Below are 26754 nucleotides of genomic sequence, written 5' to 3'. Positions count from 1 at the left end.
TGAAAAAAAAACTCAACTGGGAAGATAACTCAGTGTGTGATTTCTGTCACATACGATAGAATGAGAATTATTGATGGGTTCCAAGAAAAATCTATATGGACTCTTGCCTTATTAGAAATGCATCAAAGGAGTACTGTCTATAAGGGAAGAACAAACAGAAAGGATGAAAATATTGAAGTAGGTTGCTGCCAATGTGCGAGTGTTCCTGATGAAAAGTTTTCAATCTAAAATACAAACGTAAGTGTCTCCACGGAGGCCGCCCGGCTTTCCAAACATTGTTAACCTTCTCAGTTTTATTTCAGATTTCTAGCACGTGTAACTATTTGCTTTGTGAACATCTTTTACGAAGTTTTTAGAATGATACCATGCATGGATGAATTGTTCTCCAATCAAATAAATGAATCTTAACTCTACTGTTTGAGTAAACTCAGCCCAGAGTGTACAGCACACTGAATTCCTTAATTCAAACCTATTAGTTCTGATCTTCACAAAACAAGTGATAAATATTCTGTGACATCTGGTGGTCCCTGGATCCCTCATAAGGAAATATTTTGGATCAGGTTATGGCAGACAATAGTTCCAAATTCTCCTCACAACAACAAGGAGGAAAACTTTGGCTGGAGGCCACACAGTTTCCTAATGCAGGTTGGGTTGTATATATAACCCAGCCTACATCTACAACTATTATAAAAATTAAGCTTCTGAAAGATTGTCACATTCAATTAATCTTGTCATTATAACACATCAGATTTTTGACCTCGACCTGAACATTCAAAACTAAATGCATAAATTTTAGGAGATTTTAATGATTCGAGGTTTGTGATGGTAATGCCAACTCAAGAAATTGGTTTGGAACAACCTTTAAAAATCACACAGCTGATGTTAAGCATTTGCAAGTTCACTTTCCAAAAAGGTACTGTAGTGAGTATTTTCTGACAATTAATTAGGGTGGGACAGTAACGAGGCAATTAGACAGTAACAGAAACAATATGACTATGCACCACCTTCAGTCTGCAAAACTTCCCAAACTACTTTGTAAACACAAGGGGTTTGGAAATTCAGAGCAGCAAATAAAATGCTGGAGGAGCTCAGTGGGTCAGTCAGCAGAATAAACTGACAATATTTCAGGCCGAGACCCTTCATCCTGATAAAGGGTCTTGGCCCAAGCTACTTCATATCTGATTGAGTTTTTAATTCATTCTGAACTGGACCAGCAGGCAGCGGAAGGGATGTTAGGGGTAAGCAATAACTACTGGCTTTTCTAATGCTACCCAGATTTAAAAGATAAATGAATAAAAACATAGATGAGATAAGCAGTGATACAGAAATATAGAAGGAGTCATATAACATAGAAACAAATCTTTCAGCCCATTGAATTCAAGCTGACCATCATTCATCCACTTACATTAATCCTACATCAATCACATTTTACTCTCCCTACTATGTCACCCACTTTCCCTAGATTCAGACACTCTCTATACACATGGGCAATTTACAGTGGCCAATGAATTACCAACCTACACGTCTTTGGGGTATGGGGGGTGGGGAAGTGAAACAACAGGCAAAACTTTGTGTATTCAGGAGGGTCCGGACAGGCAGCACCCAAGGTCAGGATTGAACCCCGGTCTCTGGAGTAGCTCTACTTCCTGCACCACTGTGCCACTCCGGCATACAGAAATCCTGATCTAGAGCTGGGAATATCACCCTGCCCTTGAGGCAACTTTGGCTTTTCATAAGTTCACAAGACTCTGCAAGGGCTGAGGAAAGTCCATCTCCCCCCCACCATCCTCATCACATTCTACAGGGGTTGTATTGAGAGCATCCTGAGCAGCTGCATCACTGCCTGGTTCAGAAGTTGCACCATCTCAAATCGCAAGACCCTGCAGTGGATAGTGAGGTCAGCTGAGAAGATCATCGGGGTCTCTCTTCCCACCATTACAGACATTTACACTACATGCTGCATCTGCAAGGCAAACAGCATTATGAAGGAGCCCACACACCCCTCATACAAACTCTTCTTCCTCCTGTCATCTGGGAAAAGGCACCGAAGCATTCAAACTCTCACGACCAGACTTTGTAACAGTTTCTTCCCCCAAGCCATCAGACTCCTCGATACACAGAGTCTGGATTGACACCAACTTACTGCCCTCTACTGTGCCTATTGTCTTGTTTATTATTTATTGTAATGCCTGCACTGTTTTGTGCACTTCATGCAGTCCTAGGTAGGTCTGTAGTCTAGTGCAGTTTTTGTGTTGTTTTACCCAGTTCAGTGTAGTTTTTGTATTGTTTCATGTAGCACCAAAGTCCTGAAAAACATTGTCTCATTTTTACTGTGCACTGTACCAGCAGTTATGGTCGAAATGACAAAAAAAAGTGACTTGACTTGACTTGAAAATCTGATTGTATCCTCAGCTCTACCTTCTTATTTACCTGAAATAAATTTTCACCCATGATTATCAAGGATAACTACCCTTTGAGGAAATGAGTTCCAAAGACTCAACACATTGAGAGAAAAAAATTTACATCATCCATTTCTCAAAAGCAACCTATTGCTTTTAAACAGTGCTCCTGAGTCTCTGGAACTTGCTTGACTAATGTTAGTGAAAACTGAGCTACTGATACGATGACCACTGCCAGTGATGAAGGAAGTTCATCTTAGCCCTAAACACCAACGGCATAATGGGCAGTAAGTGGGGTGAGGCCAGAGCTAGAGATCATAGGTTAACAGTGAAGCGTGAAATACCTAAGGGGAATCTGCGGTGGAACTTCTTCACTCAGAGGGTGGTTAGAGTGTGGAAGGAGCTGCCAGTGGATGTGGGTTTCATTTCAATAGTTAAGAGAAGTTTGGATAAGTACACGGACAGGAGGGGTATGGAGGCTATGGTCCAGGCACAGGTAGATGGGACTAGACAGAAGGCACATAGGACCTCCTTCTGTTCTGTAGCACTCTATGACTGTATGACTCTGACTTCTCCACCTGAATGCATAACTTTCAAACTTAATAGCATTTAATCAACCACCTCCCCCGCCAGAATCTGAATCCATGGACTACACAGATTGAAAACAGGTCACTTGGACCAACATACCACACTGGTCTCTTCTATTCTTCCTCATCTATTCCATCAGTACTTAATTACCTTACCTTTTGATGCATTGCTGTAGTTTACTTTAACTACTCCTTGTGGAGAGTAACTGCACCCCTTCACCATGGTTAGGTTTAACAATTTTCTTAAGAGTTGCTTCTTCATGGTGGCTGTCTTATGTCATTGGCTTCCAAGGTTACCCTTCCACTGTCACCATCAGCCATACCTTTGCGAGACCTCCATTTGCACCACTCAGCCTTATTCTCCAACATCTACCTATCATTCTCCTCTCATCTGGATCCCTTTATCGTCAACCAACTCTTGCTCCACCTCCTCCATCCCATCTTTTTGTAGTGGCTATTTCCTCTCTTTAATACAAATTTATTATGGGTTATGGACAGGGTAAATGCAAGCAGGCTTTTTCCACTGAGGTCGGGTGGGACTACAGCCAGAGGTCATGGGTTAAGGGTGAAAGGTGAGAAGTTTAATGGGAACATGAGGGGAACCTTCTTCATTCAGAGGGTTGTGAGAGTGTGGAATGAACTTCCATCACAAGTGGTCCTTGTGACCTCGATTTCAAAGTTTAAGAGAAGTTTGTACATGGATAGTAAGGATATGGAGGACTATAGTTCTGGTGCAGGTCATTGAGCACAGGCAGTTTAAATGGTGTCAGCATGGATTGGATGAGTAGAAAGGCCTGCTTCTGTGTTGTACTTCTCTATTACTCTTTCTGTCTAGTCCTGCTGAAATGCCTCAGTTCGAAACATCAGCTGTCCATTTCCTTCTATGGATGCTGCCTGAATTGTTGAGTTCCTCCAGCATCTTGTGTTTTGCTCCAGATTTCCAGCATCTGCGTTCCTTGTGGCCTAGCTTCATCCAAGTACACTGTCAGAAAGAAGAGACAATCGAGCAAGTGTTTCACGAAAGCCAAAAAAATTACAGTAGCTGGAGGAATGCAATGTTGACTCTGTTTCTCCTTCCACAGACCAACTGAATGTTTCCAGAAATTTCTGTTTTCAAGTGTTGTTATCAGGGCAAGCAAGATAAAACAGCAAAAGTTATTGTAGGAATTTAAAGCTTCCTTTCCATTGGTGTGTGAAGCTTGTCTGTGGCCAGTCTTGAGATCTGCAGCTTGGTCTTATCACACTAGATAATTAACTGGCATTTTTTTAAAAATCAAAATCAATGATTCATAAAATTAATCATGGAATGAAATGAACTGAGGTTTGCAAACTCAGCCAGTTCCATCATGGGCAAGAGCCTTCCCAGCATTGAGGATATCTTCAAAATGCCTCAAAAAGTGGCATCTAGTATTAAGGACCTCCATCACCCAGGACGTGCCCTCTTCTCATTGCTACTATCAGGGAGGAAAAGGTTCAAAGGTTCATTTAATTATCAAAGTATGTTCGCAGAATACAACTCAGAAATTTGTCTTCTCTAGATAGCCGTAGAATAGAGAAAGCCATGTAAGTATTTGAAAGAAAGATATCAATCACCCCCTGCATGAAAAGAAAATGAGACAAAAACTCGCTTACCCCAAACACCCCCAGCCCCTCCCATGCACAAAAGCTAACAGATCACTCGAACTCCCAGCACACCAATTGGCAACAAGAAAGAATGGCCAAGAAGATGAAAAAAATGTAGAACTGGAAAAGGCCATTATGAACTATAGCTGGTTTCAACTGCAGTCCAATCCTTAAATCTCAGAATTTCGATAACATCCGCAAGAGCACCGGGACCCAGCAGCCACTCCGATGGCAAAAACTCAAACCAACGGCCTCTCCAAAGGCAGTGACTCGAACAAGTGTCCCCTCCTACAGCAGCATCTTGAGTCGGTAGACCCTCCTACAGCAGTGGCTCAAACCAGCAGCCCCTTCAAGGGAAACGACTTGAACCAACGACCTCTCTGAGGGTAGTGACCCAAACCAGTGGCCCCTCCGAGGGAAATTACATGAACCAGTGGCTTCTCCAAGAACTGCTCACTCTTCTCCACATTTGCTTTGATGTTTCAATCTTCCTCAACGTTGCTCATGGCCTCTTGTCTTAACTCTGAGCTTCTCCTTGTGGTAGCTTGTTCTCACATTTCTCTCCAGGGGTTTTCTTGGAGACAGCAGAATGCTAGCTCGCTTGATCAAACTACAAGCTGTTACTCACAGGCTTCAACTGTTTCCAAACCAAAACTGAGCTAAAGAGTATACGTAGAAGATGTAGAAAAGTGAAATGCTTGGCTATATGGAAGACGTCAGCCAAGGGATCGTTGGATGCTGGCACCATCTTGGCCGGAAGACGAGAAGGTGAGGTGAGGAGATACAGGAGCCTGAAGACACACACTCAACATTTTAGAAACAGCTTCTTCCCCTCCACCATCAGATTTCTGAATGGACAATGAATCCACCCATAAGCATTACCTCACTATTTTTGTTCTCTATTTGCACTACTTGTTTAGTTTTTTATGTATAAGAATAATGTATAGTTTGTTTTTTTTTTATGTACAGCACTGTACATCTGCAACAAAAGAACAAATTTCATGACTCCTATCAGTGATATTAAACTTGATTCTGTTTTTGATTCTGAACCGTGCCTCCCAGTAACCCACCCATTTAACCCTAGCCTAATCACAGGGCAATTTACAATGACTAATTAACCTACTAACCGGTACGTCTGTAGACTGTGGAAGCACCCGGAGGAATCCCACAATGTCATGTGAAGAATGTGCAAACTTTCTTACAGACAACACAGGAATTAGATTCCTAACTCCAACGCCCCAAAGTATGATAGCGTTGCACTAACCGCTACACTAATGTGGCGCCCTTTGACAGACAGACATACTTTACCGATCCCGAGGGAAATTGGGTTTCGGTACAGCCGCACCAACCAAGAATAGTGTAGAAATATAGCAATATAAAACCATAAATAATTAAATAATAATAAGTTAATTGTGCCAAGCGGAAATAAGTCCAGGACCAGCCTATTGGCTCAGGGTGTCTGACACTCTGACGGAGGAGTTGTAAAGTTTGATGGCCACAGGCAGGAATGACTTCCTATGACGCTCAGTGTTACATCTCAATGGAATGAGTCTCTGGCTGAATGTACTCCTGTGCCTAACCAGTACATTGTGGAGTGGATGGGAGTCATTGTCCAAGATGGAATGCAACTTGGACAGCATCCTCTTTTCAGACACCACCGTCAGAGAGTCCAGTTCCACCCCCACAACATCATTTGCCTTACGAATGAGTTTGTTGATTCTGTTGGTGTCTGCTACCCTCAGCCTGCTGCCCCAGCACACAACAGCAAACATGATAGCACTGGCCACCACAGACTCGTAGAACATCCTCAGCATCGTCCGGCAGATGTTAAAGAACCTCAATCTCCTCAGGAAAAAGAGATGGCTCTGACCCTTCTTGTAGATAGCCTCAGTGTTCTTTGACCAGTCCAGTTTATTGTCAATTCGTATCCCCAGGTATTTGTAATCCTCCACCACGTCCACACTGACCCCTTGGATGGAAACAGGGGTCACCGGTGCCTTAGTCCTCCTCAGGTCCACCACCAGCTCCTTAATGTTTTTCACATTAAACTGCAGATGATTCTGCTCGCACCATGTGACAAAGTTTCCCCCCGTATCCCTGTACTCAGCCTCATCTCCCTTGCTGATGCATCCAACTATGGCAGAAAACTTCTGAAGATGGCAAAACTCTGTGCAGTAGTTGAAGTCCGAGGTGTAGATGGTGAAGAGAAAGGGAGACAGGCCCATCTAGTCTGCTCCGCCATTCCATCATGTCTGATTCTGGTAGTATGGTAACATCTGCATACATTGATTTTAACTTACTTTGACATTGACAGGAAGCCCCATACCACCAGGTTCAGGAACAACTTCTTTCCTGCGGCTACCAGGGATCTTGAACTGAATTGCATAATCTTAATCCTACCTCTGTAATGGAACACCACAGACCACCTCTTGCACCACCATAGACTTGTCTCTGATTGATTAGCTTGCTCTCACATTTTCAACCTTCTTAGTGTTTCTTCACTGTCTTGAATGATTTATAAATAATTTCTGTTCTGTACAGTGTTGCCTGGACCTTTGTGCCTGTGATGCCACCACAAGGACCTCAGCCAGGCCAGGTAGCATCTATGGAATGGAATAGTCAGATTCTGATGAAGGATCTTGGACCAAAACATTGACTATTCCTTTCTATAAATGCTGCCTGACCTGCTGAGGTCCTCCAGCACTCTTTCCACCATCTGCAGAATCTCCTGTGTTTATGCCACTGTAAGCAAGCTCTTCATCATCCCTGCATGTACCTGTTCAAATGCCAATAAACTTGACTTGAACATGGGACCTACTTTATTTTATTCAGAGATGCAGTGCAGAATAGACCTTTCCAGCCCCTCAAGCCATACCACCCAGCAACCCCCAATTTAACCATTGCCTAATCCTGGGACAATTTACAACGAACACTTAATCTACTACCCTGTACATCTTTGGACTGTTGGAGGAAGCCAGAGAGAACCCATGAATTCCACGGGGAGGATATACAGACCCCTACAGATGAACCGAGCCACAATAGCATCATGCTAACCACTATGTTACCATGGCACCATGGTAGGATTAACGTATATATGGATGGTCGATGCTCAGTCTGGGGTCAAATTGCTTGCTTCCATGCTGAATGTCACTATAACTCAATGGTGTGAATAATATTCCTAAAGCAGGCCATCCTTTAAAATGCAGCAAAAGTTTTTAATCTGCAGTCTAAATGTATTATTGAAAGGGACTACAGTATAAAATTTCAAGAAGCACTGACCAGAACAAATAACTTTGGTTTACATCCAACAGGGTAAAACAAACAGCTTTTTATCAAGCCTATTTATTCACAAGAAATCTATTTGGGGACAGAGTGGGCAGATTTGACGCATTAACTCAAAGTACGAAACAGAGCCAGGTCATTCAGAACTTACAAAACATTTTTTTTCTCATATTGTTTGGTAGACGTGTGGAGCTTTGGCACAGAAATCTCATAAGTAATTTGAAACTAGCTCAGGGATAGAGGGAACAGAAGCTCAGTTAACAGAATAGCCGCAATATCAGTGAATGGCAGGGAGACTCGAGGGGCTGAAGGCTCTCTTGCTTTCCGATCTTTCCTGATACAAGTACATACAAGACCATAAGACATAAGAAAATTAGGTCATTTATATTTTATTTACTTAAACGTGCAGCGTGGAACTGTGGCGCCCAGTAACCCGTTTAATCCTAGCCTAATCACAAGACAATTTACAATGACCAATTAACCTACTAACTGGTACATCTTTGGACTGTGGGAGGAAACCGGAGCACCCAGAGGAAACCCACCTGCAGACAGAAAGAATGTGCAAACTTTTGTACAGAGGAAGCAGGAATTGAGCGCCTAACTCTGACGCCCCGAATGGTGTTATGTTAACCGTTGCACTACTGTGGCAGTCCTTGGCCTGCTCTGCCATTCCACCATGGCTGATTTATTATTCCTGTCAACCCCATTCTTCTGCCTTCTCCCCATCTATATATAATATATGTGTATCCGTGTACAGTATATGCACACATAGGAACATAAGAAATAGGAGCAGGAGTTTTTGAACCTGCTCCGCTATTCAATAAGATCATGGTTGATCTGGCCATGGACTCATCTCTGCCTGCCTGCCTTTTCCCCATTAACCCTTAATTCCCCTACTATGCAAAAGTCTATCCAAACCTTGCCTTAACTATATTTACTGAGGTAGCCTCCACTGCTTCATTGGGCAGAGAATTCCATAGATCCACCACCTTCTGGGAAAAGCAGATTCTCCTCAGCTCCATCCTAAATCTACTTCCCCGAATTGTCTCTGTCTACATTTTCTCTCGGTCCTGATTGGCTACCCCTTCAGTCGAAGCAGGATTGCAAATTTTTAGAAGCATGGTTCTCTTTCTGATAACTCTGTAAACAAGCATGTCAAAATTGATGCCATCCACGAAGCTCTAAGGGCCAAGGAAATACAAGCCAATAGAATTCAGAGGTCAACTGAAAGGGTAGCCAATCAGGACCAAGGAAAGTGAATGGGGACCTACATAAACACGAGCACTCCCAGAGAGAAACAGCAACAACTGTGCAGCGAGGATGTCACCTCGACTGGTGGTAAAACATCTGCAAGCTAATTGCCAAGCTCAGTGAACATTGCAACATCAAAGGAGGTGTGTGTATTTTAGACAAGAACTATTTAATTCTTTCTTTCATTTCTGGACCTTGTGCTGCTCTGAGTCTATAAATGGGCACATGATGCCTCAGAAGTGGCTGGTAAGAAAAGGTATGAGTGGATTTTGATCAACTCTGAAACACAATGTTTACTTTTTCTGGTTTGCAAGCACAACTGTTGTTTAGAAATAACTCCCCTGAGGTACCCACAAAGGGGGTGATCATTTCCAACAGCAGCACTTACTGCAGAAAAAAAATCTCAGGATCCTTTGACTTGACCTCCAAGTACTTGGATAGAGCTTCAGCTATTAAACTCTGAATCAACTTGTTTCCCCATTGCTTACGAATGGAAATGGGTGTGGGTCAGCATCTATTGCAGTCCCGGAGATGTAAGTGATTTCACAATGATGGAAATGGTAATAGTTTTCAAGAATTTTGTCCAAAAATAATATTTGTTTTATGTTGAACCTGGAGGCAATTTGACAAACTGTTGACCAAGGTGTCACATTGGAGCCAAGTCAAGAACACCGAGTCCTAACAAAGCCTCTCTAATGGCTCAGAAATGGCCCAGTTTGTGCTGGGAGCCAGTGAGGGTCATTTTCACTTCTTATTTCTTTTTTGATTTGGAAGGTGCTGAAAGCTCTTCAGTTGACAGCAAAGAATGCAGGAACAGCGGGCACTGATTCTGTCTCCACCTTAAGGAAACAGTGACATATGCCAATACACCAAATAATTACAATAACTGTACTCCATTTGCCTGCACACTTTACCCAGGAGGAGAACATAATGTAAGTGTTATCATGATTTACAATTGGTTGCTGTAGGGAGTCAGTTAAGTAACATAACAAGCAGCATGGTTTGTTCAATATCCATCAGATGTCAAAGTCAGAGTTGAGTCTATTACATGTACACAAGGTCATTTATGCACAGTGAAGAGCTACTAGTTCACATTCCAGTGATGCAAGTTCGAACCAAACTTATTGTTCTCTGTGTAGAGTTTGTATATTCCCTTTGTGACCACATAGTTCTCCCTGTGTGCTATTGTTTTGTCTCGCACCCAGAAAAAAAATGCAGCTTGATAGTTTAATTATAGACACAAGCAATTCTGCAGATGCTGGACATCCAGTGTAATACACACAGAATGCTGGAGGGACTCAGCAGGTCAGTCAGCATCTATGGAGGTTCATAAACAATCCGCATTTCATTCCGAGACCCTTCCTCATGACTGGAAAGGAAGGGGGAAGAACCCGGAATAAAAAGGTGAAGGGGAGGGAGGACAAGCTAGAAGGTGATAGGTGAAATCAAGTGGGCAGGAAAGATAAAGGGCTGGAGAAGAAGGAAACTGATCGGACAGGAGGGTGGACCGTAGGAGAAAGGGAAGAAGCAGGAGGAACACCATGGGGAGGTGATAGGCAAGTGAGGAGAGGCCAGAGTGGGGAAGAGAAGAAGAGGGAAGGTGGAGGGAAAAATATTACAAGAAAAATAAGTTGATGTTTATGCCATCAGGCCAGAGGTGACCCAGGTGGAATATGCAGGTGGAATGAGGAATATGCCTCATTGCTGCAGAAGAGGATTCCACAGAATGACTCACCAGAATGAGAACAGGGATAGGAGCTGAAATGGTTAACCACTGGGAAATTCCGCTTCTGGTGGATGGGTGAATTAGCCCCCAGCACGTGGGTTAGTAGTAGGATTTGAGGGTTGCAGATGGGAATGTAGGGAGAATACAAAATGAATGCGCAGAAAATGCTAGAAGAATTCAGCAGGCCAGGAAGCATCCATGAAAAAAAAGTACAGTCGACATTTCGGGCTGAGATCATTCGTCAGTCCTGCCCAAAACATCAACTGTACATTTTTTTCATAGACGCTGCCTGGCCTGCTGAGCTCCTCCAGCATTTTGTGTGTGTTTCTCGGATTTCCAGCATCTGCAGATTTTCTCTCCTTTGAGAACACATAAGGATTTTTGTAGGAATAAATGGAAAGGTCATGAAGAGTTGGTGTTCAAAATAATTAAAACTGGTGCACACCAGTGGACTGGTCAAAGCTGATCTACCTGGACATAAATTTGGTCCATTTTTTACCTCCACGGCTAACAAGATTACACAGAAACTTGATTAACAGGGAAACAAAGTTTTGATAGCAGAGTGGTGGTTATAGAAAGTCTTAAAAGTAGCAAGCTAGGACTTGATTACAGAATAGAATGATGAACCACAGGTTTAATTTAGTTAACAACAAATAAAATTTTCTATTACAACAATGTGTGCATGCTATAAGATAATTAATGGAGTTCCTGAAATGTGAGTGTCATCACTGTTACTTTCCTTGACTCTACTTGTAGGCTTTGTTTGTGGTTCCCTGTTACCACATCAGCATAATCTCCATTTACTATTAGTAGTTCTCACTGTTCTATCCCCCACACAATGAGTATCAATGGATGCTAGATATCTGATGCAGAATTGAAGGGCTGAAGGGCCTGGTTGTATCCTGTGTGTCACTGTGGCTCCAATAATCTGGTGTTTTTTTTTAAATCACCTGTACCAAAACAGAATTTAAATTCTCAGTTGCCATGGCAGCCTTTATGTATATTTAAAGCAGAGGTTGATTGTTTTTTGACTGGTCAGGGCATGAAGGGAGAAGACAGGAGACTGGGGCAGAGAGGAAAAATGGATCAGCCATGATGAAATGCCAGAACAGACTCAATGGGCCAAATGGCCTAATTGTGCTCCTATATCTTATGGTCTTATTTACTCTCATATTGCCAGGTCTCCAGTTAGCCGGTTAACCTGCCTTCACAGCCCTCCTTCTGATGACAATATTTGCACATTGTGGGCAAGCACAGGGGTGACCAGGGTCTAGCAATCCAAGTTCAAGCCTGATCTCGGGTGCTGCCTGTGTGGAGTTTGCATGCTTTCCTTCACCATCCCAGATCATGCTGGTTAGTCACTATGCCCGGTAAAAGTGGGTGGCAGGAGATTCAGAGGGGAGATGATGAGAATGAAAGACACTAGTTTGCAGGAAAATAAGCAAGGGCAAGGCTTTGCTCCAAGGGCCAGCAAGACATTGATGGGCTGAATGGTCACCTTAACTCTGCATGAATTCAGAAAGATAAGTCAGTTATTTCTCCTTTGCATCCAATCACAAATATTCTCTTGGTTCTCTCCTGCATGACACTGTCTCTACTTCCTTAGGAATTTACAAAGGTTCAGCATGACATCCAAAACTTTGACAAACTTCTATAGATTTGGAGAGTATATTGTCTGGCTGTATCACAGCCTGGTATAGAAACACAAATGCTCTTGAACAGAAAATCCTACAAAATGTAGTGGATACAGCCCAGTGCTTCACAAGAAAAGCACTCCCCGCCACTGAGCACATCTACGCGAAACAGGGTCACAGGAAAACAGCATTCATCATCAGCCTGGTCAAGGTGTTAAATGCTAAGCTATAGTCAATGAAAAACATCCTGGGATAGTTATTTGTATTGGCCAGATGATCCAAGGCCACGTGGAGAGCCATCGAGATTGCGTCTGCTGTATATCTAAAGTGGCGATAGAAAAATTGCAGTGGGTCCAGGTCCTTGCTGAGGCAAGAGCTGATCCTGGCCATGACCAACCTCTCAAAGCATTTATCGCTGTTGATGTGAGTGCTACTGGCCGGCAGTCACTGAGGCAGCTTACACCACTCTTCTTGGGAATTGGTATAACAGTTGCCTTTTTGAAGTAGGTGGGTACTTCCGACCGTAGCGGTGAGAGATTGAAAATATCCTTGAAAACTTCTACGAGTTTGTTGCAGCAATTTTTCAGAGCCTTACCAGGTGCCTACCACCTTGCGAGGGTTCACCCTCCTGGTTTTATTCTCCCTTTCAAAGCAGGCATAAAAGGCATTGAGTTCATCTGGTAGTGAAACGTCGCTGCCATTCATGCTGTTGGGTTTCGCTTTGTAGGAAGTAATGTTCTGCAACCCTGCCAGAGTTGACCTACATCCAGTGCTGCCTCCAAACTCTCCCAGAATTATTTCTTAAATCTTGAAATAGCCCTCCACAAATCATTCCTGAATGTCTTGTACAGACTTGTGTCACCAGAATTAAATGCCTCAGATCTAGTCCTCAGCTGACTGCAAACCTCCTGGTTCATCCATGGCTTTTTGTTTGAGAATGTACAGTATATTTTCATAGGCGGACACTCATCTACACAGCTATTAATGAAGTCGGTGACAGCTGCAGCGTACTCATCCAGATTTGAAGATGAATCCAAAAATACAGTCGAGTGTACCAATTCAAATTAGTCCTGTAAGCGCTGTTGTGCTTCCTTTGTCCATATCTTCTTGGTCCTCTCTGGTTCAGGGAGTAGAAATACAGCCAAGTGATCAGACTTTCTGAAGTGAGGGTGTGGGATAGCCGAGTGAGCACTCTTGACGGTGGTGTAACAGTAGTGCCTACACTACTAACTTTGTTCCTTTCTCCAAAGATGCTGCCTGACCTGCTGAGTATTTCCAGCATTTTCTGCTTGTCCATCAAAAACAGGTCGGGGAAGACCTCAGTTTCCCCAAAGCTGCCAGCAACCCCTTCTCATCACTGCAGCTCAGTTCTAGTAGATGAACACATTGATTGGAACACTTTCAGCCTTACAGGGTTGCAGAAAAAAAGCAGGTGAATAATTCCAGCACTGTGTGACAAGAATATCTATTTCCCTCTCTTGCTTACCAAGCATGTTTGAAAGACACTCCCAGAGAGCCTAATCTTTCCACCATCATTAGCACGACAAGCTTATCTTGACGAAATCACATGGAACTTGGGATGAATTGAAGTTCAAGGTTTCAAACTTTGAAAAGTTCAGGCTTTTAGTTCCCTGGGGATTAATAGCAATCAAAAAAATCCTATGCACCAGTGTAGGATTAATAAGGCTATTTTCAAAGGCAGCATTTCTTCCAGAATTTCCTAAAGTGCAATTAAACACAATGACATTACAAATCAATTTGCGCTGCTGAGTTTAACTGACAGTACTAAGTTATGAGTTTGCATTTCCCATCAGTATTTATACACCTTTGAAACAGGCTCTAAACAACTTTCAATGCAGGTACTGTAATAACTGCTCTACATTGGGGTGAAACTATGCTCAACTAAATGTAAAGACAGTAAAGATTGTGTGGCAACACACACAAGATGCTGGAGAAACTCAGCAGGCTGGGAAGCATCAATGGAAAAGAGTAAACTGTTGACCTTTCAGGCTGAGACCCTGGAAAGGAAGGGGAGAAGTCAGATTGAGAATTGGGGGGAGAGGAGGAAGAAGTACAAGGTGGCAGGTGATAGGTGAAACTGAAGGGGGGGGGAGGGGGGTGAAGTAAAGAGCTGGGAAGTTGATTGGTGAAAGAGATAAAGGGCTGGAGAAGGGGGAATCTGATAGGAGAGGGTAGAAGACCATGCAAGAAAGGGAAAGGGAGGAGTACCAGAGGGAGGTGATGGGCAGGTAAGGAGATAAGGTGAGAGAGGTAAACAGGGGAATGATGAAGTAAGTGGGGGGAGAGCAATTACTGAAAGTTCGAGAAACCAACATTCATGCCATCATGTTGCAAGCTACTCAGACAGAATAAAAGGTGTTGCTCCTCCAACCTGAGTGTGGCCTCATCACGACAGTAGAGGAGGTATGGACTAACATGTTGGAATGGGAATGGGAAGTGGAATTGACATGGATGGTCACAGGGAGATTCCACTTTTTTCTGATGGACAGAGTGTAGATGCTTGGCAAAACAATCTCCCAATCATACAGGGAATTCCTGTTTTTTTTTTCTGATGGATGGAGCATAGGTTCTCAGCAAAGCGGATTGTGTGGGCCTGGCAAATGGAAGTAGTACTCATATTTACGACCCCAGGAAAAGTACTGTAATGCTATCCCACTACACTTCAGCTGATCTGCATAACCTAACACTGCTATTCTTTAGCTCTAAAAAGTCACTGAACGTTCACTAGCCTCCCAACCTTTCTAGAAGTTCACGACTTGCAACTCTATTCCTACAAACTCACACACACCAAGTCCACTTCACTGTGCCTTCACGTACAAGACCAGCCTATTCTGTGGGACCTTGTCAAATGCCCTACTAAACCATGGTGACAACATTGACTGCTTGTCTTCATCCAGTATTTTAGTCACTTGCCCTCAATTCAAGATCTTAACTTGAGGACCAACCTTAAACTCAACTTTAACTTTGAATATTGCAGAAATAATCAACAGCAGCTGAAAATCCTGTTTATGTTTTTGTTCAGGAAGGTGAATTCAGGACTGGATTCTCTTTCCACAGGTGCTGCCTGACTTACTGAGTTCATCCAGCATTTCTGTTTTATCCCAGCAGGAGAATGTTTGGCATAATGACCATCTGTACCCTAAGGATCAATACTGCAACAACTAAAACAGACATGTATGTGTGAGGACAAATAGTCTGCAGAACAATTCAAATGCAGCTTAAAGAGTTAAGTGTTAAGTTATTTGCTGAAAAAAACTACTACAATCTGATTTTTAGTTTCAAAAAGCTTTCAACTGTATTATTAATTAATCTATTGAATTACAGCACTAAATGTTGTTGGAGACACTAAATTGATTAACACGGCAAGCAGATGGATACAGCAGAGGCTCTTTATCTCATAGTGGCTACCTGTCTCTTTGAATAAGCTGTCCAATTATTTCCATTTTCCTGTTTCTTTCACCATATCCTTATTATTTTCTCCTTTTCAAGTTCATGTCGAATTCTCTTGAGAGTTATTTTTGAATGGACTTTCATTCCTTTATCAGACAGTGTAAAATCATCAAAAGGTCTGTATCAAAAGTTCCCTTTCTTTGCTTTGCTTCCATTCTATTAGTTACTTAAAATGGTGTCCTCTGATTTCTGAGCCTCTTTCCAGAGGAAACAGTTTGCCTTTATTCACTCTATCAAGACCTTTGTAATTTTCAACATATTCTTTCAGCCTAATCCCTTCCAAAGGCAATAATCTCACTTTCTCAAATCTGAAGTCCCTCGGTCTGATTGGAAAGTTTTCTCTCCATTCTTTTCAAGGCTTTGAAGTCTGTCCTTGGGCATGGTGTCCAGAATTCGACACAGCATTCCAGCAAAGTTCTGAACAGTGATTAACAGCATACTATGAAACCTTTCCTTTCAGTCTGTACAAATTTAATGCATTTTCCTTCCAATATTGATCACTTTTACAATCTTCAACTGCTTTCTTCACCCAATAACTGATACCTTTCTATTAGGAGACAGCTGTGAGAATGTCAAAAGGTTTTTAAATAAATTGCTGTGATGACTTTCAGGTTAATTGATTGGCTATGAAATAAAACAAAATTCTAATGGTTAATTGTTAAAAAGAGGTGGGCGATTGATCTTGACAGTTATCAACTTAAAAACTGAATGCCTGCAGAAGTGGTCCAATACAGCTAGGCAGCTAGAGTAGGAATGGATGCAGAAAAAGGTGCTAAAATGTTCCTATGAAGTGTTGGAAGGTGTGTTCCAGAACGTAGAGTGCAAATTAAAAAATCAAATGCAGGTGTAAACCACTGACATGCTAATGTTTTCAATAGTCTGCGAGCTCTGGGCTTCAGTGCTATTCTACTAAAAACATGGAAATTGAAATGTATGCTCTTTACCTGCTCAGCATAAATATGCAACATAAATGCTGGAGGAACTCAGCAGGTCAGGCAGCATCTATAGAAAGAAAAAGCAGTCGTCAATATGGGCTGAGTCTGAAATAATCTTAAGAGCTTAAAGTTTGGATATAGCACAAAATATGAGTAACTACATAAATACCAGCAAGTATAAACAGCATTATAAAAATTGATTTAAAATGTTTACAGTGCAGTGCTGTGCTAGGGGTTTGGGAGTGGGGGATAATGCCATAGATAGAGGGGGTGGTGATAACTGGAAGGATTGGCTCCTTTGATGACTTCTGTGGGTTGGTGTTTCTGTGATTTTTTTTGCTCTTTATTTTGCCATTTACACAATTAGTTTTTTTTCTGGCACATGAAGGGGATTGATTTTATTTTGAATGGGTTCCACATTTTTCTTTGTTTCATAGCTGTCTGTGGGAAGACAAATCTCAGGGTTGTATACTGCCTACATAGTTTGATAATAAATGTACTTTGAATCTTTGAACCTTGAATCTTGATTAGATTAACAGCCTGTGTGAACAATTTTTTTTAAATGCCAGAAGGATATATGATGACAATAGAGAACTGATATTAATCACATGGTTACTGGTGGCCAATAAGCACATGAGAATTCTCTGTCATGAAGTTCAATATTTATCAACCGATGACAAAAAGCAAATAGAGGTTGTTTTGAAGTGGCTTTGGTGAACTGAATTGTTTCTGTAGCATCAGAAGACATCACTGTGCAGCAAAAAAGACAAGCTCAGCGGGTCAGGCACCAACTGTGGAGGGCAATGTGGGTTTTGGATCTAAACCCTTCATCTGAACCGAAATGCAGAGGGGAGGTAGCCTGTTTAAAAAGGTGGAGGGAAGAAGTGGAGGAAGAGCTGGCAGGTGGATGCAAGTGAGGACAGTGATAGACAGACATTGAGAAGGTGCCAGAGACAGGGAGGTGATAGGTGGGGGCAACAAGGACTGAAGATGATGGAATCTGATAGGAGAGGAAGGTGGAAGGTGACAATCATTGAGGGAAGTGGGGGGGCAGATGGGAACAACAGGGAGAGGGGACCCAGTGGGAGAAGTGTGTGGCTGGTGGGATGATAGTGAGTGGTGGAGGGAAAAGAAACAGAGTGGTGGTGGATGGGTGAGAAGTGCAGAGTGGAAAGTCAGTCCAGATGGAAGGTCGCGATCTGGAGTGATGACTGTCCTTTCTCCTCCATGGATGCTGCTTGACCTACTGAGTACCTCCAGCACGTTGGGTTTTTTTTGCTCCAGTTTCCAGCATCTGTAGCTTCATATCATTACACTGTCAAAAGCAGGCATTTGCCTCTTTTATTCTCAGGAGAAGGTGGCATTAGCAAGGGCTGTGTTGACTCTGGTGGTGTGACATATCGGAGTGGTGTGAAATTACATTGTCACTAGGGATGACAATTTGTACCTTGACGATAATGTCCAATTCCACCCCCATCTCAACCCAGCTTTCCACACAAAACTTCAGCCTGTTCTTTGTTTCATGCAGACTTAAATTTCCAATGGATTTGTTGTCAGCCTCCTCTCTCAGCCCAAGCTCATCGAAAGTTAGGCTGTTGACCTTCTGCCTCACACTGCATTCCCATTGCCTCTGAGTTTTCTGACTGACTCTGGGGATTAATTAAGTTGCTCATCTTTATTTTCACAGCTGTCACTGCAGTCCCCTGTAACCCACCAATTTATCCGATTTGTGCTTCTCAAGCCTGGATAATTGCAATTGCTCCAGCATGGGTAGCTGTGCTTCTGAAAGCCAATAAGTCCCAAAGCCCACTTCGTGGATGGTTAGAACTTTGAAAGCTCTGACCATGGAAATGGTGGGGTTTGTATCATAATTTTTAGAGATGTGGAGATCCAGCGGAACAAGAGGCCCTACAAACCCTCCCTGCCCAACTACACCCATGTAACCGGTGAATTCACTGTCGTTGGAATTGCTGATAAGCAAGGTAAATACTTCTGAGCTCAAAGATTACCTACAGACTCACTTCCAAGGATTCTGCAACTCATGTTCTCAATTATTATTCATTTATTGTTAAAATTATTGGGTGATCTTTTTTGCATGCTGGTTGTTTTTTGGTCTTTGTTATGTCATAACAATCTTTGTTTGTCATAAGTTCTATTGTATTTATTTACTTACCTTTAAATGCCTGCAAGAAAATAAATCTCAAAGTAATATAATACTTTGATAATAAATTTGCTTGGAAATTTTCTGTTCAAGGGTACTGGTATTTCAATACCAGGCCTGTTGCAGCGAGTGAATATACTTTCACCACAGATCTATAGAAGTTTGTCAAAGTTTTAGAACCACAAACTTCCAAGAAAGTAGAGGTGTCGTTGTGCTTTCTTCGAAATTACACCTATGTGCTGGGGTCAGAACAGATCCTCTGAAATGATAACAGGAGGAACTTAACATTGCTAACCCCCTCCACCTCTGATCCCATGATGAGAACTGGCTCATGGACTTCAGTTTTCCTCCTCCTGAAATCAGTAAGCAGCTGGTGATGTGGTGAATGCTAATTTAACACGGTTTTTCTATTGCTGTGGAAGTGCTGGTAAGCTCTTCCTCTGTAACCTCTTTTGCATCAGAGTTTCAAGTGCCCAATTAGATACTTCTCAAATGTTGCAAGGGTACCTACTTCCTCCACTGACGCGGGCAGTGCATTCCAGATCTTAGATACCCTTTGGGTGAAGACTTTCTTGCTCAGATTCCTGTCTAAATCTCTTCCCCTTTATCCTGAACCTGTCTTCTAGTTTTAGAAGCCTCTACCCAAAGAGAATTTTTCTAATATCTACCCAATCTATGCTTCTCATAACTGTCTACACCTCAACCATAATTGCCTACCCCTCAGCCTCATCCGCTGCAAAAAAAAAACAAGTACCCATCACTCTTCATATCTCAAATGCTCCATTTCAGACAACATCTTGATGAACTTCATCTGTACCCGCTCCAAATATGTCATTATTTAGGGAAAGAACCATGAGAAAACTGGGCAGGCATGTGATCTGACCTGACAATTACCCTTCTTATCTGCTCATCACCACCATCAGAGAGGAGGAGCAGGAACCTGAAGATATGCACTCGATGTTTCAGGTACAGCTTCATCCTCTCTGCCATCAAATTTCTGAAGGGACAATGAACCCATGAACAATGCCTCACTATTTTTGCTCTTTTTTTTGCATTATTTATCATATATATTTATTATAACTTGTGAAATATTTCACACATCGCACTGTATCGCTGCAGCAAAATAAGGAATTTCACAACGTATATTAAGGATGATAAACCTGATTCTAGAACCGAAAAGTTGCCTTTTGTTTTCAGATCAAGTTGCAAGACCTAACCCTTTGGTTTAGTGAGTGGAATGATAATTAAATTGGAAGCCTGACAAATCCACCAGGACTTACAGGTGGCTTTGTAAAACATTTTTCTATCTCTGTTTTACACGTATTTGTACTCAAGCATGGGTCATCCAATTGGCCCCATCGCATTCGGCCTATTGAATCCTAAATGGTACAGTCAGCAGATATCTGCTGCTTAGAGAAACAAACGTATTACTTTGTTTCTGTCAGGTGAATGCATAGAAGCAAACTTAATAGATCATAGAAATGTTTACTTTCCCTTACTTTGGAGAATTTGTTTTTTTGTCAAACAAAGGTACCATCATCAGACATGGTAGCGTAGAGGTCAGAGTGATACCATTACAGCTTGGAGCTTTCCAGAGTTCAGAGTTCAATTCCGGTACCGTCTGTAGGGAGTTTGTATATTCTCCCCTTGAACCATATGGGTCTCTTCTCACGGTCCAAAGGCACACTGGTCAGTAGGTTATTTGGTCATTGTAGATTGTCCTGTGGTTAGACTAGGGTTAAACGGATGGGTTAGTGGGTGGTGCAGCTCGTTGGGCCAGAAGGGCCCACTCCACAATGTATTTCTAAATACATAAGGAAATAAAAAAAATATCCTGAGGCTACACTAACCAGAAATTTAACTGATTCATGAAGAGCAGCAAATATGGGTATCCATTAGAGGTTGACTCACCTCTCAATATGCCAAAGAAAAGGTACAAGTTGGAGTGTTCTGGGATGCCGTCTATTTGCTCCAACTCCTTTCAAGAAGCTCCATACCAACCAAGCAAAGCTGGGTGTTTGATTGCAACTAACCCCGACCCCTCGCACCTCACAACCAAGTTCCGCCCACCCATTCATAGCCTGCCCTCCTCCTCCAGTGGAAAATCCAGCCACTCGAACAGTAGAAAGTGATTCAAGGCTTCATGTGAAATTAAAATGGGGAATACCAGAAATATTCAGCAGGTCAGGCAGCATCTGAAGAGAGAGATATGGACCTAACATTTTAGGATGACGTCCTCTTAGCTAGAGCCTGGATGCTTGGCCCACAGTCCATTAGTCCCAACTGCATGTGTCCATTTAAGGCCATCTAGCTGTCAAGATTTGTCAAGCTGGCCAGCTCCTTGTGAATAAACGTACTAGTTCTCAGGACTTTATAAGCAAATACTTTTCATGTGTTGGCAGGATCTGTGGACACTTTGCAATGCAACGTTGGGTGGGAGGGGAACACATTGTGTGTTTTTATGGGATGGGTTCTTTAGTGATGATAGTTGGATCAGTTCAAGAATCAATAAAAATAAGTATCTAGGCAGAGAGGTACTTGGGCTGGACGTAGTTTTGGTATGTCATATACTAATTTTATACCACAGCTTTCAACATGTAGGCTTAATTATAATGATCACAATGACATAAGGCCTTTCACGTGAATCCTTTCACTTTGACCAGCTGTAGATGCAGCTGGTAGGGCAGAGCTCCAGTGATCCAGGATCGATCCTGACTTCCGGTGTTTGCACACTCATTCTGTGACCATCTGGGTCTCCCCAATTGCTCAATGTCTCTTCCACATCCCAAAGACAAGCCTGATGGTAGGTTAATTCTTCTTCTTCTTCTTAAGGCCATCATCCCTACTGGGACATTGGCTGCCGACAACAGCTCTGCAGAGTCCTCTGTCCTGGGCCGGACTTTCAGCCTTTCAAGTTGTAGCCCATTGAAGGTCTTTCCTCTCCCAGGGATGGGATCTTTGGAGCGTCTCCGCAGCTCTGGATTTTCACAGGATAGTTTTGGTACTCAACACACAGCTCTCCTCCTTTCACAGGAAGGCTTGGGACCATCCATGGTGGATGGTTCCTTTATTGGTCGCTGTATGTTAACCCCTAGTGCTTAGGTGAGTGTTCAAATCTGGAAGAGCTGAGGATAATGTAGGAATAATGCAATGGCTATTTATATTAGGTGTGGACTCAGCAGGCCGAACTGCCTGCTTCCATGCTATAGATCTCTATAAATCAATAAATCTATAAATCATGCACAAATATAGATATTTATATCAAAATAAACATTACTTATAATAGAAAATATTTACAAGAATGAACCATGAACCATGCACTGCCCTTTCATTCTGGTAGACACAGTCAATGCTTTCAGCTCTGTTGTAAAACACTCCTTAAAACCAATGGGACTGTTGCCACTCACGTAGCCCCTAGGGGGTGTACACTACTGCAGTAATCTGAGGGGCTTCCTCACCCAACTCGGCCCCTCACTCCACAGGAACAGGAAGACTCTCTGCTGTGGCCCTTCCCCACCCTGCACTCACCCCTCGCGAGCTGCGACACTGCTACTTTTCATATCATTGCCTGAAGCACCTCACCCCACCCCATGACCGCAACACACCCTTCATCCACCCCACCCCAACCAAGCACACATTCTGACAGTGCCGACGTCGGAGAGTGCATGAGCAAGATTAGAAGATTGGACAGGCAGAGACAGGCCAGTTTAATTCCATGTCCGTGAGTCACCGTTCCCCATGGCTAGTTGCCTTCTGACTGCTGCATGGAATAGAGTGAAATTCAAAACTATAGAAGCAGACAATCGGTAATGAAAGAAAGTCCATCACTGCTGGAGCCCTTTGAGAAGAAAGTCAACTAAAACCGAGCCGCGACCAAAATGGAGGTCGCAGCTCGGTGCCATCTTGGATTATAAGATTACAATTTATAAGGTAGGATAAGATTAGCTTCATTTGTCACAAATGCATCAAAACATACGGTGAAATACTTTGTTTGTGGCATTTTTTTTTGCAATGTACCGTGCGAGCAGTCTGCTTCCTGCTACGTAAGGAGCGCTCCCACAACTGACTAATGTAACCATGTCTTTGGGATGTGGGAGGAAATCGGAGCACTCGGAGGAAACCCACATGGTCGCAGAGAGAAGGTGGTGTATCAACCCCTTACAGGCAGTGGCAGGAATCGAACCCCAGTTAGTGATCAGTGATGCTGTAAAGTGATTGTGCTATCCGCTGAGCTAGCATACCACCCATGGTACAGGTAACTGTAACCTGGGTAGGTTAATTGGCCCATTTAAGCTAAGTGATAGAATCTGGGGGATATGGGGAGAATGTTACAGGACTGGTGTAAATGAGAGGTTGATGATCAGTGCAGATGCAATGGGCTGAAGGGCCTGTTCCTGTGCTGTATAATATGATTCTGGAGAGAAATCCGTACTCCTGTTTCAAAGGTGGACAAGGCATCCTTGACGTTCTCCTGAGAAGGGCTCACTTCATCTGACAGTCACTGCCGCTCCAGAAGCCCAGTTTCGACCCCGCTCGCTGTCTGTGTGAAGAGTTGCTTGCTCTCCCAGTGACTGTGTGGGTTTACCCCGTGTGCTCCCCCTTGCTCCCGCATCTCAAAGACAAGCTGACATGGGCAAATCAGAAATTCTGCAGATACTGGAAATCCAAATCAAGACATGCACAAAATGCTGGGTTGGGGGGGGGGGGGTGGGGATTCAGTAGTTCAGACAGCATCTTTGTAAATGAGCAATCTGTCGACGTTTCAGGCTGGCGCCCTTCTTCAGGACCGGAGAGGGAGGGGGCAGAATGCCTTTATAAAAAGGTTGGGGAAGGAAGATAGCTAGAAAGTGAGAGCTGAAGCCAGGTCAGTGGTCTGGAGAAGAAGGAATCTGATAGGAGAGGAGAGTGGATCATAGAAGAAAGAGGAGGGGACCCAGGGAGGTGAGATAGGCAGGTGAGAAGAAGTAAGAGGCCAGAATGTGGAACAGAAGGAAAGGGGAGGGCTAAAGAATTTTTTTAACTGGAGAGAGAACCATGGACCAACATGTCGGAATGGGAATGGAAATTGGAAATAAAAAGTGGGGCCACCGGGAGGTTCCGCTTTTGGCGGATGGAGAGGAAGTTTATGACAGGTCTCACCAGCGTTGAGAAGGCCTCAATGGGAGCATTGGACACAATAGACAACCCCAGAGGCTTTGCAGATGAAGTATTGCCTCGCCTGGATGGACTGTTTGGGGCTGTGAATGGAGGTGAGGCAGGAAGCGAAGGGGCAAGTGTAGGGCAAATGATCATGAGCGGCAGTGGCGAGAGGGGATGTTGTGAGACGTGTGCGATAGATCAGGTTACAGGGAATGAAAAATCGGTGAGAACAAAGTAAAGTACAAAAGCAGAATAGAGGAACTAAATAGTCTAGCATTATCATTAAATTTTCTGCAACGTTTCTGATTCTCTCAGCTAGCTGCTGACTGCTTCATCAAGGAGTTTCTCCATCTCCTGCAGCCTCATTTGTTGCTCCTCACTCACGTGTGGAGAGTGGTGTCACACAATGCAAGAAAAGATTACAGCAGTAGCAGTCCGGGAGTGTTGCGTCTCAGAAGCGAGTTCAGCACAAGAAGTGCCCCAAAAAGACAAAGGCATTGGCAACAAGCGAGTCTGTTCTCAATTACTGAATGGTGACAAATAGTGAGTGCTCAACGTGACAACAAACAACTTCCAGGAAATGTTTTTCCCCAGACCTCTAACCATGTTGGAATGACAGTGTTATTTCATTTTTCTTTATGCTCATTAGAACATTTTGAGGTAAAGTGACATTGTAAGTCCGTGAAATGGTGGCATGATTATGTTCAACCATTACATTTGAATCCTGAAAATCTGCCTGAGCGGGATGCGTTTTGTTGGCAATGTACAATTCACATAGAGAATCAATTTGCACAAAGCTTTTGGAAATTGCTTGCCTGCTTTATAGCAAAAGAAATGAATCCCCTGAACAAGTGAATTATAGGGAAGATAAAATATTCTCCACTGAACAAACATTATTGTGCGTCACTACATGTGCTGTAGTGTGGGTGTTAATGTTTCTTGACTTTTCATCTGCTGCTTCTCCTGCATACCTCTGTGCTTTATTGCAGGGATTCCAGCCACTCTGAAATAGTTCTCGGGGCAGAAGTCATATCCCATTTAAGATACGTTTGCAAGTACCTTCAAAGTACCAGAACTTAAACCGGAGGCTGAATTTCACTTACAGGATTAAGTAACTTTTAAATGTTGTTCAGCTGCCAGCCTGTTACGACAAAGCAGGTCCATAGGTTGGTAAGTGAGACAGAAGATCTGATTGCAGATAAGTACATTGATTTACAGGCAAACAGTATAACATTCCACCAAATATCTAAGTCACCCTAAGTTACACAAACTATGATACTAAATATCTGGTATCGCTTCAGACTCAACAGCACCTCATTAAGTCTCCCAAAGTTACACGACTACAAGACTAAACATTCAACAGATACTTAGCAAAGTGTGCGCATGAGCCCTTCTATATCTGCAGGATGCTTTCCCGGTGGTTCCTCAGTGCTGGCCGTGACCTCAGTGTGAATATGAGTGCCCAGAGACAAAGGAAAGCCCCGAGGTGTCTGAAACTGGACACAAGGCAACCAATCAGAAAGAGCTGCTACGTCATTCTAACAGGCCAATTGGTGACTGGCACAACTATTGACAAACCCTTCACACTTCATTGCCTCAGCCACCTCCTTTGGCAGCTTATTCTGTATACAGGCCACCTTCTGGGTGAAAAAGTTGCCCATCACATTCCTGAGGAATATCTCCCCACTCACCTTAAATGTATTTCCTCTACTTCATGATTCCCAACCATGGGAAAAAGACTGCGTGCATTCACCCTGTCCATACCCATTATGATTTTATACACTTCTACAACATCAACACACGTTCTCCTATACTCAATTAAAAATGGTCAGAGAGGGGAAGGAACCTTATTAAAGGCAACAAGGGAAGCAAGAACCACTGGAAATTCTGAGAAAACCCAATGAGGTGTATAGCATCAGGTGAATTTTAAGGAGATTGAGTGTGAAAAGTTTCCTCCACCTAAACAATCTCCCACCAATAATGAAAGTTTTCATTTACATTACTGTATGCCCTCCTGGAGGGATTTAAGGAAAGGGGATCACTGTATTTAAAAGGACCCAAGATTTCCAGGCATGAAAGACATCAAAGAGTGTGGGGAGAGAATAAGAATCTAGTCTAGTACTCTCTGACGGTGGTGTCTGAAAAGAGGATGCTGTCCAAGTTGCATGCCATCTTGGACAATGTCTCCCATCCACTCCATAATGTACTGGTTAAGCACAGGAGTACATTCAGCCAGAGACTCATTCCACCGAGATGTAACACTGAGTGTCATAGGAAGTCATTCCTGCCTGTGGCCATCAAACTTTACAACTCCTCCCTCGGAGTGTCAGACACCCTGAGCCAATAGGCTGGTCCAGGACTTATTTCCACTTGGCATGATTAATTTTTTATTATTTAATTATTTATGTGTAACCCTTACCCAACAGGCTGGTATATGTCTAGGGGAAAAAGGAGATCCAGCCACTCTCCAACCCACCTCCCGTACACACAGGTGCTGTGAGAATCGAGTTAATGCCTCGCGCCCGCCAACAGTATCAAACCCACAA

This window comes from Hypanus sabinus, chromosome 1 (genome assembly GCF_030144855.1).
Source record: "Hypanus sabinus isolate sHypSab1 chromosome 1, sHypSab1.hap1, whole genome shotgun sequence".
NCBI classification, from domain to species: Eukaryota; Metazoa; Chordata; class Chondrichthyes; order Myliobatiformes; family Dasyatidae; genus Hypanus; species Hypanus sabinus.
The sequence above is the reverse complement of the archived record's forward strand: the minus strand, read 5'-3'. Positions refer to the sequence as shown.